This window comes from Quercus suber, unplaced genomic scaffold (genome assembly GCF_002906115.3).
Source record: "Quercus suber isolate HL8 unplaced genomic scaffold, Cork oak 2.0 scaffold_294, whole genome shotgun sequence".
NCBI lineage: Eukaryota > Viridiplantae > Streptophyta > Magnoliopsida > Fagales > Fagaceae > Quercus > Quercus suber.
In genome coordinates, this window is record NW_027069750.1 from 497,248 (window position 1) to 510,168 (window position 12,921).

General features: G+C 32.8%; 1 long non-coding RNA gene across 2 annotated transcripts; it reads left to right on the forward strand.

The window, feature by feature from the left end:
* The first annotated feature begins 331 nt into the window (after window positions 1-331).
* On the forward strand, window positions 332-11,279 carry LOC136061573 (uncharacterized). Of its 2 annotated transcripts, none has more exons than XR_010632509.1 (6): window positions 332-1,112; window positions 2,225-2,337; window positions 8,020-8,115; window positions 8,241-8,278; window positions 9,525-9,642; window positions 10,805-11,279. It is a non-coding gene; the product is annotated as an uncharacterized LOC136061573 (long non-coding RNA). The 2 variants fall into 2 exon arrangements; XR_010632508.1 differs by lacking the exons at window positions 332-1,112; window positions 2,225-2,337 and adding exons at window positions 5,569-5,624; window positions 5,779-6,384.
* The last annotated feature ends 1,642 nt before the right edge of the window (window positions 11,280-12,921 follow it).

The window sequence follows — 12,921 nt, forward strand, 5'->3', positions numbered from 1 at the left end:
TCTACATTTAGCAAATCAAAAGCACAAAAATTCAAACCTGCAAGTTTCTCCGACGCGTGGATCGGTTTCGCCCAAGGCTTCGATCTGGATCTTAAGCCCTTCTTCATAGCAAGCGATTGAGCGATCCACCTGTCCAAGCATCTGAAAAAAAAAAAACCAACGAAAAAATAATGCTAAAAAATTATTTTCTTTTTTATTTTTTGTAAATTATAAATAAATAATTTATTAGGAAGAATTAAAAGTAATTTTATAAAAATATTCAGAACTTTTTTATACTTTTACGAGGGTACAAGAGTAGTCTTGTATAAAAAGTTAATCATTTCTCTTTTTTCTTTCAAATCGGACAGAAACAAAATTTGGAAAAATGTGTGGAATCCACAGCTTCTATCAATTTTAACGGGAAGAAGATGTGCCTAAACTTGAACCTGTTAACAAAGTTATTCACGGGTGTTCACTCAATTTTAAAAAGTTATTCACGGGTGTTCATTTATTCACGGGTGTTCACTCAATTTTAAAAAGTTATTCACGGGTGTTCTTTGTAATAACTTTCCCAGCCACCCCTAACTCACTACTTTCATCTCACTTTCCGTTTTCCTTCTCCCAAACCCACAGCACACTTCAACAAATGAAGCAGAGCGCCAGTTCCAAACACTTGTCTCTCTCTCCTCTCGCTTGCTCTCTCTCTAGCTCTCACAGAGAACAATGAGGCACAACAAACACATTTCTTTATGGCAATCCAATCTACATTTAGCAAATCAAAAGCACAAAAATTCAAACCTGCAAGTTTCTCCGACGCGTGGATCGGTTTCGCCCAAGGCTTCGATCTGGATCTTAAGCCCTTCTTCATAGCAAGCGATTGAGCGATCCACCTGTCCAAGCATCGAAAACGTATCGCCGAGTTGCATGTGACCGAAAAACGCCGCGAACGCGTGATTGGCGCTTCTAGGAGGATCTGGAACCTGAATGGCCCGCTCCAAAACCCAAATCGCCTCCTCGAACCGCCCTAAACTCGAGTAGATCGCCGCCAAAACGTGACGGCTCATCACCAAGTCCAGACTCGGCTCGCCGTCATCTCCACCGGAGCACCACTCGAACTTTTTATTGTATTACTAGTAAGCAATTATTACTTTTTATGCTCGCTCCCTCTCTCTCTAGTTCTATAGAAAATTGCTTGGTTAGAAGTTACAAAAGGAGTTTCAATGGGTTTGCTGCCAAGCTCACTGATCGTGAAAGACAAAAGCTTGAGTTGGGGTAATTTTTGACTTGATAGTTTTCGCATTATATCTCAAACACCATTACTGGGTTTGATTTTTTTTTTTTTTTTATTTGGGTAATTTAAGAATGGAGTAATTGATAAGGATGCGTTCATTTTTCTCTTTTTTTGGTTCCGTAGAATTTCTATTTGTTTCCAGGATAGTTGCTTTCGATATTCCAGGAAAATTTTGAGCTTGAAATGACATTTTTTGTATTTATTGCACTGTTTGGTTGCCAAGAAAGTTAGAGAAAATAGAAAAAAAAAATTTTATTTGGATTTTTAATATAATGGCTGACGAGGATGTGCTTTGTGGAATTTTTTAATCTCAAAAATAGAAACTAGAGAGAGTGGAAAAGAGAATTCAAGAAAGTGTTGGGGTTTTTGTTATAATGGTATTTTAGTAATTTTGATAATTGAGTAAGTTGGGATTTACCTATAATAATTGGTAATTGGGTTGAGTTAGATTTGAGATAGAAGCAATTAGTTAAATAGGTTTTATATATCCAATCTAATTATGACCACCCAAATCTGCCTATTTGACACCTTTACTCACTTGGTTGTGAATGCATGTTTATTTATGCATCTTTTTTTACTCTCTACTCAAATTATAACTTTAATGCTTCTTTTTTTTGTTTTTATTTTAAAAGTTTCTGTCTTGTTCTTTTGTTACAACCGGTATTATGAACAATCTACTTTGCTCTGTTGTTGGCTTGGGGAAAAAAAAAAATTATCTGTACCTAGACCATCTTTGCCTTACATACCCAACACTCGCCCCTGAGTTCTGAACAGTGTGACTTTATTTGTGGTTTCTCTTTCTCATAAAGAACAAAAAAAAGGGTAATGTTTGACTCATCTGAATTCTGATGAAGGGAGAGATTCAAGCCATTGCATCAAATAGTTTTTCTTCTTTCATAATTTATTTTCTTTTCAATTTATCTTCAGTTCTAATTGACTTTTTTTCCCATGCAGATCTATTCCTTGATTCAATGGCTTCAAGTTCATCATCTTTTCCAAGTTCATCTATTTCTTCTACCAGCAAATGGACGTACGATGTTTTCCTAAGTTTTCCTTAAGTTTTAGCGGTGAGGACACCCGCAATACTGCTACGGACTTTATATATTATGCTTTAGAAGAGAAGGGTATTAACACTTTTAAGGACGGTCAAAATTTTGAGAAAGGAAAAACTATTAAACCAGAACTCCTTAAAGCGATAAAAGAATCCAAATTTGCCGTGTTCATTCTCTCAAAAAATTATGCATCTTTCATTTGGTGCTTAGATGAACTTGTAGAGATCATTGACCGCGAGACAAAAATGAAAATAACAGTTTTGCCTATTTTTTACAATGTGAATTCATCTGATATGCGGAAACAAATAGGAACTTTTGCACATGCCTTTGTTGAACATGAAAAACAATTCAAGGAGAAGGTGGAAACATGGAAAGCTATTTTGAGTCATGTGGCCAATATTGTCAGATATCATGTAAAGAATAGGTAATTTTTATTTGAATTTAAATAAAAATTACCTATTCTTTACATGATATCTGACAATATTGGCCACATGACTCAAAATAGCTTTCCATGTTTCCACCTTCTCTTGAATTGTTTTTCATGTTCACAAAGGCATGTGCAAAAGTTCCTATTTGTTTCCGCATATGGATTCACATTGTAAAAAATAGGCAAAACTGTTATTTTCATTTTTGTCTCGCAGTTAATGATCTCTACAAGTTCATCTAAGCACCAAATGGAAGATGCATAATTTTTGAGAGAATGAACACGCAAATTTGGATTCTTTTATCACTTTAAGGAGTTCTGGTTTAATAGTTTTTCCTTTCTCAAAATTTTGATCGTCCTTAAAAGTGTTAATACCCTTCTCTTCTAAAGCATAATATAATTTGCCGTGGTCATTCTCTCAAAAAAATTATGCATCTTCTATTTGGTGCTTAGATGAACTTGTAGAGATCATTAACTGCGAGACAAAAATGAAAATAACAGTTTGCCTATTTTTTACAATGTGGATCCATCTGATGTGCGGAAACAAATAGGAACTTTTGCACATGCTTTTGTTGAACATGAAAAACAATTAAGGAGAAGGTGGAAACATGGAAAACTGCTTTGAGTCATGTGGCTAATATTGTCAAAATATCATGTAAAGAATATGTAATTTTTATTTGAAAAATACACACATTTATATACATATATAAGATTAGGCTCAAATTACACTTTAATGTACTTTTAATAATGTTACACCACCTACTAACTTGTTATAGAATTCATATTTTGAAAATTTCACTGTTAAATATATATTCTATATGTTCTTAACAATCATGCCAATTAGATGTTATATACTATTTGATTTGAAACTCATTTTTATGCATTATTTTAAACTACAAAAACTGAATTAAAAAATTGATTGATGACATGGCTATTAATCTTTGATTGCCTTGAAATTTTGCAAATATGGAGAATATATGTTCTATATGTTCTAACAATCATGCTAATTTCATGTCAAATTAGATGTTATATATTATTTGATCTATAAACTCATTTTTTATGCATTATTTTAAACTACAAAAACTTGAATTTAAAAAATTAATTAATGACATGGCTATTAATCTTGATTGCTTGAAATTTTGCAAGCATGGAGAATATACGAAGATAATAATGTAATCTAACGTATATTTTGTCAAAATTGCATCCAATTAAAAAATATTGAGTAGTGTAACATTACTTAGAGTTATATGAAACTTGAACTCAATCCATATATATGGGTTGGATTCAAGTTACACCCGGTGTAACTCTAAGCTAACCCACTTTTATATATGTAACTCCATTTAAACCTTTAATTGACATATCTTTTTATTATTATTTTTTGAAATAAATAAACCTTCATCGGATCTCATTTAATTTATGTCATAGCCTATCTATTTACATATTTTTATTTAGTCAATAGATTCGAACACCTGATATCTACCATATTTTCATGGGACCTATTAATTGGTGATCATATCTTGTTCTCTCTTCATTGCAGTCCTCTTTCTACAGCTGTCAAAAGCATTGTGGGACTAATATCACAAAAATTGAGTCGTGAATTCTCAAAAGTTACTAAGGGTTGGTTGGAATAGAATCTCTAATGTTAGAATTGGAGTCATGTTTAGCTTTTTTGGTTAAAGGATGATGTTCGCTTTATAGGGATTTGGGCGATGGGGGGAATGGGGAAGACAACCCTTGCTAAAGTTGCCTATAAGATGTTTTCTAAAGAATTGAAGCTTGTTGTTTATTGATATGTTAGGGAAAAATATGAAAAGAAGGTGAACTTTCACTGCAAAAAAATCTTATTTCTCAAATATTAAATGACACAAATTTGAATATAAAAATAAATATGAAGGAGAACACATGATCAAGAATAGGTTACGTGGTAAAATGATTATTCTTGTTCTTGATGATGTAAATGATTTTAACCAGTTACAAAAGTAGCTAGGAAGCGTGATTGGTTGGTCGGGGCAGTAGAATTATTATAACAACAAGAGATAAGCACTTGTTAGAGACACATTTAATAGATGAAATATATGAAGTTAAAGCATTGAAAAATGAAGACGCTCTTCATCTTTTTTGTTCAAAAGCTTTAAAAATGAACTTGTCCCAGATAAATATTTAAACTATCCAAAGGTTTTTGAATTATGTTGCCGGTCATCCTTTAGCTCTTATCGTTTCGGTTCATTTTTGTCTAAAAGAAGTTGTTGAATGGGAAAATGAGTTTGAGAAGCTCAAAGAAATCCCAAGCTAGATGTTATCGAGTACTAAAAAAAAGTTATAATGGACTTGAAGGGCCGAAGCAGGAACTATTCAAAGATATTGCATTTATAAAGGAGCCAAGGATACAAGTATTTATCATGAAGAAAAGAGGAATGTTGGAGCCCACAAGGGTTAGCTCCATTGGTGACACTTCAGGGGTGGGTCCTAAGCGCTCTATCTTGGCAAGGGTTAGCTCTATTGGTTACTCTTTGGGGATGGGTACAAAAGGCTTTATCTTGGCAAGGTTTCACATCATCAAAAAAACCAGAAGGGGCTACTTTAACCCTAACGTCTTTTTGAAGATGCCTAATCTCTAAATTTATGAGAATTTGTAGTATTTCCCTGCAACTTGACACTTTACCTTTACCTAATAATTTGAGCTATTTGAATGCAATGATTATCCTTTAAAATCATTACATTCTTTGCCAGTTGGGCTTGTGAACTTCGTTTGCCACGTAGCAAAATTGAACTACTTGGGGAAGGAATGAAGGTAAGATTGTTAATAAGTATCTTCATACAAATTTGCTNCTGCTTCAAATTGGCTTACAATATTAAAAGCTTCAGTAACATATTTCAGGTATCTCTCTCTCTCTAATTATAGTGTGTTTTCTAAATATCACCTACTTGGGAAATTACGCTAATATTCTTCAGGTATCTATCTCTGTCTCTGTCTGTGTGTGTTGGGTTTTATTTATTTATTTACCCCCAATATCATGGTTTGTATATTTCAGGGACAAAGTAGGCAACAATTTGAGAAACGTTATATTATTCCTGGAAGGGAAATTCCGAAATGGTTTGAAAAAGTGAACATATGTGATTCTTCAGTTGTCTCTCGTTATGATTCTGGTTCTCTCGAAACTAGGACTTATAAAATAAAAAAAGTGAAGATACAATTGCCTGGGTCTGGGTCTTGGAGTGGAATTGTTTTGTGCGTTGTTTTTTTACCCAGCGATCTTCATCGTAGATACGAACAGGGCCATATGATTAGCGTGACTGGATGCCCCACAGATTATCCTAAATTTACGTCAGAATATGGTAAAGTTGAATTGCATCACCTTTGGCTGCACAGTGTGTCCAAGTTCGATTCCCGCCTTCTGAAAACTCCTAGATTCCATCAAGTTGAGCTTGAAATAAAGACCCAGGGCTTGGAGGTGGAGAAAATTGGGTTTCGTGTGGTATAAAAGCAAGACGTTGAAGATCCCAATTGAGATGTGAAATGGAGTATGATGACACTTTCTTCAGTTGGTGATGAAATCTAGGGTTAGAAGATCCCAATCAAAATAAGCGAAGCCCATGATGAGGATGATGGGGAATTCTTTTCTTCACTTCTTTTACCTGTGAGTTATCAACTTTCTTCCTACCATTATAAATCGTTTTTCTTTTTTGTGTGGTGCATATGTAAAGCTCTGTTTTTTTTTTTGGCTAAGCATATGTAATGCTCTGCTAAACTTCTACTGATATTCAAATGCATATTGAGATTTCTTGTCCCTCTTTAACGGTTTTTTTTTTTTTTTGTAATTCTTGTTACTGTCTGATGTATATAATAATGTTTTCTTTTTTCCTTACCGGCATTTGGGTCTGTGGTTCATGCTGAAGAAATTTACAAAAGACACCTTGCCTGGTTCAGATGTTGATTTTGCTCTATGATTTGCACACCTACGTATAATTGAAGTTAGAAAAAGAAAAGTAATCAAAAAGTGAATTACAGTTTGCAAAAATTTTATTTTTTTCCTGTTTGGTAGTCAAAGAATGAGAAGTTAATAAATGGGTAACTATTCAATATTTATACTATTCACGTGTGAGGAGCTAATATTATCCCAAAATATTATAATTTTTCAATGGGATTGTGTTATAATTTGTACAATGAATATACTGTATTTAGTATGCACCAACACTTTCTTTGGATTTTCATCTTATCAATTTTTGGTGCAAAGAACACATGTTTATATATATATATATATATATATGCGCCAGGGGATGGTATGCGGAAACTAGCAACCCCACAGCCAACGTCCAAAACATGAACTACCCTGCAAAACGTAGATCAACGATCTCACTGGTAGTCATACTTCTTAACCTGAATTTACAACAAAATTAAGTGAAGTTCAAATTATGTTACTAAAAACAAAAAAACATTGACCCTGACACAAAATTCAAAGTAATAAATACAAACACATGTCATGACTCATGAGTCTTGTAATTCAGCAAAGTTTAAATGTTTGCAATATATGATTTTAAGTCTTAATAGGCCTTGTTAAAAGGTGAACTATTGCGTATTGCTTTTGTTTGTTGTATCAACTAAAGATTCACTGTCACTGAGAGTGAGACATTGAGTCTTATACATAGATGTTATATATTGTAATATTGGACATAGATTCTGAATCTACACCCCCTTTAAGCTATTTCCAATTTCCATAGTAAATAATATGCTTAAGGACTTATGCAGTGTTAAGATCTAGATATAATTAAAATTTGCCTATAACCTTGGATGTTTTATTTCTGCCCAAAGAACAGGTTTTACTTTACTAATTGTTGCTTGAAAGTTGTGACTCAACAAAGTTGGTGATCTGAGATAGGTCTTGTATTAGCCAATGGCTGTTGGGTTTAATGTCACTTCCACCTCCTACAAGAATGGGGTGGTGGGTGAGATCGCAGGTTCAAATGTCGATGGGTTTGTGGTTTAATTGCTTAGCAAAAACTTATTAGAAAATAGTCTTATATAATGATGCTGCTGCTGCTGCTTTTGCTGTTGGTGTTTTGTGTGTGTGTTTTCATTTTCCTTTTGCAAATGATCCTTGGATCAAATTCCATCTGCTCCCTACCTAAATAAGAGGTGGAGGATGGCTTATGGGTTGAATCCTATGCAGGTGTGTGAGTTCTAGTTACCCATATAAAACAAGTGTTTTCCTTTTCCTTTTATGTTAGTTTTTTTTTTTCCCAGTCAGAAAGATAATTTTGTCTTGCCTTTTTAGGCTTATCAAAGAGGTCGACAGACAAGCCAAGGATTTGGAGAGTAGAAATGATCCAGACGCTAACAAGATGCTGAATGATAAAAAGAAAAGTCAATGGTGTGTTGTTATCTTTATTTCTATTTAGCCTTAGATATTATAGATTTTTGCCAAATTTTAGTTTCGTGTCAGTTGATTAAATCTTGCATCCCAAATGTACTGAATGATGTTCATACTCTATGCAGATCAAAGAGTTGAATTCATATGTTGCTCTTAAAAAGCAGTAAGTTAACATCAGTCAGAATTTACCATTATTTTCAGTTCTTAAAGCAGCAGAGATAATTTTATCCACCTGAAATGCATCTGACTTGTCATAAACTCTATTTTTAGCATTTTTATTCTCTTACTATTAGTTTTTTAATGCTTTATGTTGCCCCCTTTGTCCTGAACTATTTTTTGTGTCCCAAATTGAGTGCCAAATCGTAGAAAACTATGCATTAAAATGATCAGTTTTCCGTATTACCTTCTGTCAAATAAATCTAAATGCACAAGAGAAGCCAATTCAAATTGGTGACGTACATTTTTTGTTACATTGTTTTACAACAAAGGTAATTGTTAAATCCACTATATATATATATATATCATGTGTCAATGCATTGTCTTAAATTAACTTTGTGCTTTCTCAAATGTGAAACATAATTTGGGACATTGGTTTTATAGTCATAAATCAAAATGGAATCTATACACATTGCTGGCCTCTCCAGAGTTCATTAGCTGACAAAAGCCTCAAAGTTACGGTTAGATGATACAACGTACCAATCATTGGTTGAAAACACATTATTTTTGCTGTTTCAAGTGAGGGTGGCACCTACTGTGAACAAGATGACAGAAGTAGCATAAAATGGCTAGGCTTTGTGCAATGAAGATGTAATAACTACACCGGTAAGAAAGAGTGATTTGATCATGCTGAAGGAGCAAAAAGGGTTAGAGAGGCAAAATAACATCGGTACAAATAGCAAAAAAAGGAAATGATAAATAGATTAGAGCACTTGAAGTTAGATTTGATTTGGTGGGATGGAGAAAATAGATATGTGTGCCGACTTTCTATGATTACAAGATTCATTATATGGGAATGGGAGCAGAAAGGAAAGTGGGTGCATTTTTTTGGCTGAAATAGAAAATTAAGAGAAGTGTGAGTAGGCTGCTTTATATAATGTTTCTCACTTTGCTGCAGACATACACCTAATATAGTCCAAATAAGCAAGTACATTTTTATTTGGATCACATGGGCAGACAATCTGAGCTCTTTTCATAAGAAATCTCAACTAACTAGTGTAGTTGAAGAGTGAGAATAATATTGTAGTTACAGCTCTTATTCATTACTGTGTTGACAGACTTAAATTTTATAGGGTTAAAAAATGGTTAAAGAAGAATATATGTAATTTCTTTTTAAAAGGTAGTTATGTGATAACCAAGAAATTACTTCTATGCTTTGTTGTAATGGTGTACTTTTATCTCTTGTTTGCCAGTTCCTCATGCGGGATTTGGATTGGGCTTTGAAAGGCTTGTGCAATTTGCTGCAGGAATAGAGAATATAAGAGACACAATCCCTTTCCCTCAGACGCCTGGTTCAGCTGAATTTTAATGGTTAAGTTGTGCATTTTTTTTTTTTAATTGTTCTCTTATTGTAGTCAACCACAGCATCATTTTTTTTTACCTGTCCTGCTCCTCATCTCCTTAAGTAAATTCAATTTGAATCACCTTCTCTGTTTAACACTTATGTGCATCAAAACTTCAAACTATATAGGAAGGCTACCAAAAACGAAAAAAAGAAGAAAAAGAAAAAAAGAAGAAGGATTAATGGAGTTGGCCCCAATCGGTTGGGACCAATGCTTGGATTATCTTCTGGTCAATGTTGCCTAATCTGAAAAATGTTGATAATTGTGAAGTGATCATATATTTATTCGGAAGTTATAAATAAAAATTTTATATTTGTATGACATTCATCTGAAACTCATTGAGTTCTTGTGTGTCATAATATCATTTCTTTTGTTTTCAAATCTTTTGCATCACTGAATAATTACTTGAATGCTTCTTATTCTTTTCTTAGGATTTACTTTCAATTTGTTGTGGATACAGAAATGCATCAATTCTTTGAAAACAAGAGAATCGATCTCTTTGAAGGGGCACCAAAGAATATAAATAATGCCTTGCTACATCTTTTTCACCAATGTACTAGTTTTCACTGATGTGTCTACTACTCTTGTCAGCCTTTCATGCTAAAATTAGAGTTAATTATGGGTTTATATTTTCATACAACCTTATGGCTCATGCATTTTTGTTGTAATGCTTGGATGATTAAGGATACCTGATAAACACATGTCTATTTGGTTGTGGATTTGTCAAGGAATTTTGTCTAATAGAAAATATTATAGTAGTTTCTGTATGTAATGAAAAGATACCAGATTCATATACATCCCAGTGAAGTTGGTTCTACTTAAGTTGCATATAAGTTTGAGTTCAAGGATGAATAGTTTGGTTGTTTTCATAACTGCATTGTCCAGAAAATTTGTTTCACGGCCTCTTAGATCATTTAAGAACCTTTTACTGCTTCTATGTTATTCATTTCAACATGTCTTAAACCTTGTATAGAGAGAGGGTGTCTTAAGTCACCAAGAACATTCCATGTTTTGCAAGTCTCATGTGACTGTCAAAAGCCATTAATAACTTGAGAAACAGCTGGCTTTATAAGAGTGCATTGCCCATTTCTTTCCATTTGGTTAAATGATTTTTATTTTTTTTATTTCAGCTCGTGAACCCAAACAACAAGGACATCAGGGATATTCCAGGATTAGCCCCACCAGCAATGGGTTGGAAATTAGTTTGGATGCTAGTTAAAAATTTAGAAAAGGATCATCTAATGAGATTGCAATGATGATTTTCCATCTCATGGATGGAACATCAGCTTAGTTTGTGATGCTGCTGGTGACACCTGTTTTATAGAGCTGGTCTAGACTCTAGTTGAGTATGGATTTCTTTCTAGTAATTTTTCTGCAGATTGGTCAAACTTTCCCGAATGTTAGTCTCTCAAACTACTGCTGGGATTCATTAGCTCCAATTGGAAGTGGTCTTGTGTGATTATTTCTTCCCCTACTGAAAAATCATTCCTATTTGAGGGAAACTGAAAAATGTGTAGATTGTGTTGTTTAACACCATGATTTGCTACACTTCTAAAATATTTGATCTGCACTTCATAATATATTTATGGAAATTTTTGTTATTCACTGTTCATTTTGCAATATCTTATGTACTATTATTATCATTATTTTTTTAATTTGATAAGTATTTTTTTAATTTGATAAGTTATAACAACAGGGGAGGAATTCAAACCCCAGTTCTCTTCATAAAGGAGAGAAAATAACGTTACTGTCTTACAAGGCATATCTTATGCCTTATTGATTCCCTAATGTTCTATATGTCTTCTTCATCTATATGTATCCACCATGTATAGAGATGAAATTGAAGGTTGGTGGAAAGTCCCAAAAAAAAAAAAAAAAAAAAAAAACTTTGCAGAAAGATGAATGTATGGTAAGTCCTCCTCTCTCTCTCTCTCAACACAAGTGAATATGAGCACACCCAACATTGGAAAACATGCTGGTCAAACATGTTGGACATGTTCATTGTGAAATAATGAAACTAAACCTGTGATATATATTCATCCAAACTTTTACAAAGGAAATTACTTCTGTAATATTTTCGCCATTAGACAAAGACAACCTACAGTTACTAAGGCAATGTAGTCAACAAACATGCCTCAAATCCCATGGATTGCTTTAAATTCAAAATGACAACTAATCATCCCATTAATTAATAGTGAAATTTTTCACAAGGACAAAATCTTTATGAGAAAAGAGCAATGCTATAAATAACAATTTTCACTACAATATTTTATAGCAATTGAGTTGACAAAATATTTACTGTATCTCATTTGAGTTTATTATTAACTTTTTTTTTTTTTTACTTACTAAGAACAACTTGTTACCTTAACAGTTGTAAAATTTTTTGTATATGTAGCATTCATGGGAATAGCAATTATTTCTTGGACAAGCAAATCTATTCTCAACTTTTGTGGGCTATTTCCTTGGATTGGTGATTTCACCATAAATATCACCCTAACATGACAGGGACGCTATGTTTTCCACTTCTTGAAGCTAAAAACTTAAGTTCTCTTACAAATATAATGTTTGAATAAACATATGCAAATATGCAATACTAAACACTAATTTTCAAATTGTGAACATAAGTGTATGCAGAAGTTAAACCTATTAAAAGATTAAGATTAGGTAATTTAACTTTATATCAAACAAGAGTTGATTAAACTAGATATTAGATAACATCTTTAGGTTTGATTTTTGTTTTTTGGTTGAACAATAACTTGTTATGAAATTTCTTTGTTAACTTACTAATTTATGGATAAAGTTTTCCTCCAAAATGGATTTGAGGTGTCTCTTTCAAAGTATCCATTATGGTTCATAAGACCATTCACCTATATTAAATCATATGATTGATAAAATTATTTAAATAAGACACATGACTATTAAGTAAGTCATGTCACTACAATTACTCTTGATAATCTTTGGGTTTGAGGAAAATTATGCCATTCTTTTCTCTTATAAAAGAAACAGCATGAATACAATTTCTTACCCCCTTCACTAATTTATGAAAATTATAATTAAGAATATATTATTTTAGTTAATTAAATAGATTGATTTTCATTATGACTTACAAAAATTATATTTATCAACTGTGTATTGTTAATCACATTTCATTTTTACTATAATGTGGATGGTTTATACTATCAATAAATTAAAAGTAATATTTTGATATCTTATACATTTATTAACAAACTTAGATAACCCCAATCTT